This window comes from Penaeus monodon, unplaced genomic scaffold (assembly GCF_015228065.2).
Source record: "Penaeus monodon isolate SGIC_2016 unplaced genomic scaffold, NSTDA_Pmon_1 PmonScaffold_11900, whole genome shotgun sequence".
Taxonomy (NCBI): Eukaryota; Metazoa; Arthropoda; class Malacostraca; order Decapoda; family Penaeidae; genus Penaeus; species Penaeus monodon.
The window spans coordinates 1-6597 of NW_023640715.1; the positions used below are offsets into that span (position 1 = coordinate 1).

Consider the following 6597-nt stretch of genomic DNA (forward strand, 5'->3'; position numbering starts at 1 on the left):
AATTATATATATATATATAATATATATATATATATATATATATATATATTATATAATATATATATATATATATATATATATATATATATATATATATATTATAATATTAATATATATATATATATAGTATATATATATATATATATATATATATATATATATATATATTATATATATATATATATATATATATATATATATATATATATATATTATATATATATATATATATATATTATATATATATATATATATATATATATATATATATAATGTGTATTTTTAACACCGAGTTACTGAGAAACAGCAAGGTTTGACTGTTTTAATATTTTTTACAAATTTGTACAAAGGTCTAAGTATTTTTTATTGTTTAGTTTACCCCTGCCTTACATTTTCTCTGGCTTACTGTAACTTCTCATTTTTTCTTTGATGGTAAGTAGTAAGTCTCAACCTAGTCTTGAGTCCTGCGACATAATCCTCCCCTCCACCTTCTACTAAAACTATACATGTTTTTAACTTTGGATTTCTTTCAGGATCCAGGCAGTTGAGACAGAATACTCCAAGTAGAGAACCTAACCCACCCATCCTGACCATTAGTAGCCCTCCAAAGGTTCCTGCCAGGATCCCCCTTTGTTATTTTCTTATGTCCTGTGAAGAGGAGATGAGACTTCTACTTTGCATGTTGCATAGTCACCTCACACCGATGAGAGGAAGCTTCAGGAGGCAGGCAGGGTACTCAGGAAGTGGAGCCCTTCCCCAGCGCGCCCCCCCCCCCCCCGCCATGACCGGAAGGACCTCGGAGTCGGTCACCTTTACCGTGTGACTCCTCTGGAGTCTTTGTTCCCTTGTATATATTGTATCTTTTGGAATAAAGACTTCAGTTAACCTCTTTCACAGCACCTGATGAAGCCTCTGCTGAAAGCGCTAGTGCTTAGAGTTAACTGTTATTTTAAGGATTACATGGTAGTTTCTCTCCTCTATTCCTTGAATTAACTTATTATATTGTCTTTGCCCGCCCAGCAAGACATATATTTACCAAACAAAAGCCCTGTATTTTGCACATGACTAGTCCTTGTAAGGACTCTTGAAAAACGATTTTGATACCAGTCTCTGCCTGACCACAGACTTTCTTTGAAAGACCGAGTTTGTACTAGTCTTTGCCTGCCCAGCAAGACTTGTGTTTGTGTTTGAGAGCTAGATACCAGTCCTTGCCTGCCCAGCAAGACAAAAAATTTGTTTTCCTAATGTTTCACATGATTAGTCCTTTTAAGGATTTGTTGTCTTAGCCAGCCCAGCAAGACAAAGTAGCACATGAGCAGTCCTTATAAGGATTATATGAAGTATATATGAAACAAAGCTGACCAGGTACACACAAAGTTCTTTTAAAATTATATACAGTGAGAATATCTTAACTGATCTCCTCTTTCTATTTTTTCAGGTGCCATTAGACTTCTGCTGGAGTTTCCTGCAGTGTGTTAATTTGTCCTCGGAGATTTCCCTCTGGCCTCAAAAGTGGACTGCATACACACCCCTCTGGAAAAACAGCAGTTGTTATTTCTTGGCACAGATATTGTAAACTGTATAATAAACAGAGCTTGTAATATATGGTTTGGATAAAGCAATAAAGAGAGAAACAAGTGATATATGCAATTTTAATTACTCAGAAAATAAGAAAGAAACTAAAAGACTGAGAAATTAAATTATTTATAGAAGATGCCTATGACACGAGCAACACTAAATAAGGAAGAACACTAAAGGACCAGTAGAGGAGGGTATTATAGATGAAATGGTCTCAACTTTGGGAAGTAGCTTAGACCCTGTCTTCCAACAAGCAATAGGAAATACAAATATAAATAAACAGTTGTTGAACAACCCTTAGCCCTGAGAGGAGGATGGAACCACCCGCTGGCTTGGCAAACACAGCCCAGCAGTCCAGCATCCCCTTGGCACCCTATTACTAGGTGGAGAAGTACAGCTAGGCTTCCTGAAGACCCTTTCAGAGATGAAATCCACAATTTACAAGACCACCCCCCCGTATCTACACAGATGAACAAACAGAAATAAAGATATGGCAAAATTATATAAAGAGGAAACAGTACAGCAAGCTATAGTAAAATACCTAGACAGATGTGAATTGAAGGGAGTCACAGATAGATTTGAACTGATGTTGCAGAACATAGACAGTAGGATGAGGACCTACCACCCATGTGGTAATTGAGATGGAGAGTTGATCTTGCAAGGAGCAGCAAGAAATGGCAAGGCCTAATGGCAGCAGCAATTAGGGCAAGCACAGTAGAAGTGAGGAGGAGAATAATAGAAGAGAAAAATAACTGAAAAGAAAATACCCTCCTCCTATAGAAGAATCTGCCATGATGCTTATACCAGAGCTAGCTTGCCGCTAAAAAAATTGACAAGCTACAACCCCCCAGAAGTAATTCTATCTGTTACAAGAAGGGACCCCCCTCATACAGTATATGAATGAAAGAACAAATATGGAAATGACAGGGGAAGAAAGAGACATGGTTCTGAATGCATGAGAGACATAGCATAAACTCTCATCCAGAAGAACCCGAACCCCTGGAAGATGAACAGAAAGAAACAGAAAATGAAACACAGAACCAGATCATTTAAATAGAGACAGAAAATGAGAAAGAACAAAAGAACAGACAAAATCAGAACATAACCAAACAGAAACTGAACAGGAGAATGTAATAGAACAAAACATTGAAGCATGCTTCCCACCTCCACCTCCTAGTAATGAAACAGAGGAGACACCTCAAGCAGAAAAGGAAGCCTCGGAGGAAAGAGATAATCATATTGACCTACCCCCAAGGGAGAGGACAGTACACAGATCTCCCTCCCAATGAACAATACCATAAGGAGCCCAGGCACCCTTGAATTATTCCTGCCAACTCCACCTTCCCCTCCTTGTCCTTCAGGACTTATAGAAAGGGAAGAAGCTTGTAATAAGCTCTTGGAAAGGTAGTAGGAGCAATAGGCCAGTTGGAAAAGGTCATTGCCATCTCAATGATAAGATCATAGAGAAGATACAAACAAACTGAACACAAAGAACAGATAAACCAAGAAACAGAGCAAAACATAGAGATGAAGAGGCTCCACAAATACAAAGAAAAAGAAAACCCTGAGACATGGATGTCTTTGAAAGCTATGCTAAGAGGAAAACAGAGGAGGAAAGGAGGAAAAATAAGAAACACCAAAAACGACAGAAACAGAAAAAAACAAAAATGCAATACAACAGAACAAAGGGGCCCAAACAGGTGGAACAACTGCCCAGAAACAGAAAGAGCAAGATTTGCCAGGCAGCACCCACCCACACGGTACCCACCCACAAGATGAGGAAAACCCATCTAACCCCTTACCCCAAAGAGCAAAGAAAACCCCAAGTCTCACACCAGAGAAGGTGCAACCTCACTACCCAAACCACCCACAGAACTGGAGAGAAGCTCCACAAGAGCAAGAAAAGATACAAAACAAGTCCGCTACCACAAAAATTATCAACAACAAGGTTCCATGGGCAGAACCCACACTGGATAAGCCACCCTCAACCATGGAGCCACCTCCCAGGCATGAAGATTTCCTCAAAGAGAAATTACCAGTGGGCCCAAGGCCAGCAGGAGGAAGACAGTGCAAGAAGGAGGGTACGGCAGATGGGATGGAATTAATAGTATCTGAAGTACCCATGACCAGAACCCAACTCTCTGTGCTCAGCAGGAAGATCTTTTGTACCTGCCCTCCCCCAAAGAAAACCCCTTTTGGAGAACCTAGAAGCTCTATGAATAGATTAAAAGAGCAAATAAACAAAAGATTTGCAGATTCCCTCTTGCCAGCCAAGTAAATGATGAATCACTTAACAAAAGAGGAGAAATATGCCTAAACAACTCCCGTTGAAACAGAGAGAGAGCATTCCTACCAAAAACTTCCAGGTTTAGAAACAATGATCCATTGTGAAACCATGGAAGTAGGAGAAAAAATCTTAAGGCAGCCTCCCAAACATGAGCAAACAAGAAAGAGAGCCTTAAACCTAGCTCAAAACCCAGACCTAGTCCATTAAAAAAGCAGACAAGGATTGGGCTTTAGTGGTTCTGAAAAAGAAGCTATATAGCAATGGGTGAAGCACATTTATCAGATACAGAAACATACATCCCATTAAATAATCCAGATGAAGCCCTTCAAGTCATAAAAAGACAAAGCAAGATCCTAGTAAACCGTTTCTATACCTTGGATAACTCAGGAAAAGATGGAGGAAACAGAAGGAGTTTTTTGGCAGGCCAAAGAGATGCACTACTGGAGCATGAACCAATAATCCCACACTGGTATATATTACCAAAACCCACAAGAAAAAGACCAGATACAGCCTATGGCCAGGGAGACCAGTGCTCAGTGGATGTAATGCTCCTACCAGACCAGTAGACAGATTGCTAACAACGTATCTCACTCCTCTGCTGGACCTCCTTCCAGAGAGATTGCAAGATACCACAGCCTTTTTAAAGAAATAGCCACATTACCAGGTTCCCATCAGGCTCTATTATCTTCTCTTTTGATATAGTGTCATTGTACCCCTCCATTCCACAGGAGAAGCATCTTGGATTGTGGCAAATTTCTATGAAAGGAACTTTGCATATGTCAAGGAAAGGCTAAGAACAGACTTTAATATCATAGCCCCACCTCCATATTTAATAAAAGAAGGAATAGATCATGTCTTACAAGGCACACTGCTAAGATTCAACAACCATTTCTATAATCAAGGCAAAGGAACAGCAATTGGAGCTTCAGTCTCAGTGGCTATAGCTGAAATCTTTGTACATGCTAGCATAGAAAAGAGAAGACAGAATTTAGATAAGCAGCCAGCAGTTTTCTATAGATATATTGATGATATCTTTGGAATTTTTACTGGCACAGAGGCAGAACTCTTGGAATACCACCAAGAGTTAAATAATATACACCCAGACTTGAATTTCACAGTAGAATACAGCAAAAAGGAGTTGCCCTTCCTAGACACTATGGTGTATTTGGATGCAGAAGGAAAAGTGCAAACCTCGGTGTACCATAAACCATCAAACACACACCAGTACCTGCATTTCCAATCATGCCATCCCCCAAGCCTCAAAAGGTCTTTACCTTACTCTCAGGCACTGAGAATTAAAAGAATAGTAAGTGAGCCACACAACTAGAAGAAGCTTTAAAAGACATGGTCAGTTTCTTCACAAAAAGAGGATACTGCAAGAGAACACTAGGATCTGCTTTAAAAAGATTAAAAGAGGCCACAGGGAAACAATCTTAGAAAGAAAACTAAGACCAGAACAAAACCGCCTAATTTTTCCCATGCTATACTCCCCATCCTTAGAAGGAGTCCTAACTACTCTCTAAAAGAATATGGGAGTGGTAATGAAAATGCAGAAGGAACCCCATGGGAAAAGAAGTTTACGGCTTCACACCCTATGATAGCTTGGAGAAAAGAAAGACCTATAGCTGACCACCTAGTCAGAGCAGAATTCCCTAGACCTCTCCATATATTAAAGATACCATAAACAATAAAAGAAAACTTGTAAATACAAGAAAAGGAAAGAAACAGAGTATAAAAAAGAATGGCATAAAGTAAGAAATACCCAAACAGGAAAGGAGAAGGCAATATAACAAAAATAATAAATTATGGGAGATATATGTTATATTTATTTATACAATTCTCTTGAACATTTATACACAAAGAAAAAGAGAAATTGGAAAAAGGAAAAGAAGCAAAAATCAAAAAGGAAAAGATACAACAAATACCAACACCCCTCCGCATATTTACTTTTTCCTACAAATAGAACCAAGATCTACACTATATATAGATAGATCATATAAGAATAAATACATTCTAACCCAGCACTACAAGAAAGAAAAGAAATAAATTGAGCAAAGAAAAATTACAAAACTTCAAATTAAAAAAGGAGAAAGGAAAAGAAAAACAAATCTTTTCCCCATTTCAAAGGTCTCCTTGCAGTTGATACACAGGAGATAGACTTTAAAAGAATCAAACAACATTTAATCTCTAATACTCCTACAAAAACAATTTAAAAATGTAAACAAAAAAGACAAAATACCAAGAAGAGAAGAAGAGAGGAGGCTGAGCCGAGGTGTTCACCCAGGCAAAGGGCAGCAAAGGAACTGGGGAACATGCCCTCCATACCCAGAGCACAGAATCCTATGTAGACTTTGAAAAGTTACATCACTTATCCAGGATTTCCATAGACTTTTATTTAGTTTTTTATTTTTAAATCATAGAGGTTATGGTCTTAAACCTCTTAAGGACTAGTAAACCAGGATTTAAGTTCTGATATGTGTTTTCCAGTCCCTCTCTGACCGATTTTTTACCGACTTTAGTTCGATGTATTTACCATTTACTTTTTACACACAATGGTAATGAGGAAACATCTTTTCTTCCTTTTTGGTATTTTTTGAATGGTATTTTTAACACCGAAGTTACTGAGAAACAAGCAAGGTTTGACTGTTTAATATTTTGTACAAATTTGTACAAAGGTCTAAGTATTTTTTAGTGTTTAGTTACCCCTGCCTTACATTTTCTCTGCTTACTGG

At 38.0% G+C, this 6597-nt stretch overlaps 1 long non-coding RNA gene across 1 annotated transcript; it reads right to left on the reverse strand.

The window, feature by feature from the left end:
- Positions 1 to 1400: 1400 nt before the first annotated feature.
- On the reverse strand, positions 1401 to 6179 carry LOC119568978. The gene is made up of 2 exons (XR_005228187.1): positions 6105 to 6179; positions 1401 to 1533 (listed from the first exon to the last, which is right to left on the reverse strand). It is a non-coding gene; the product is annotated as an uncharacterized LOC119568978 (long non-coding RNA).
- Positions 6180 to 6597: the final 418 nt, after the last annotated feature.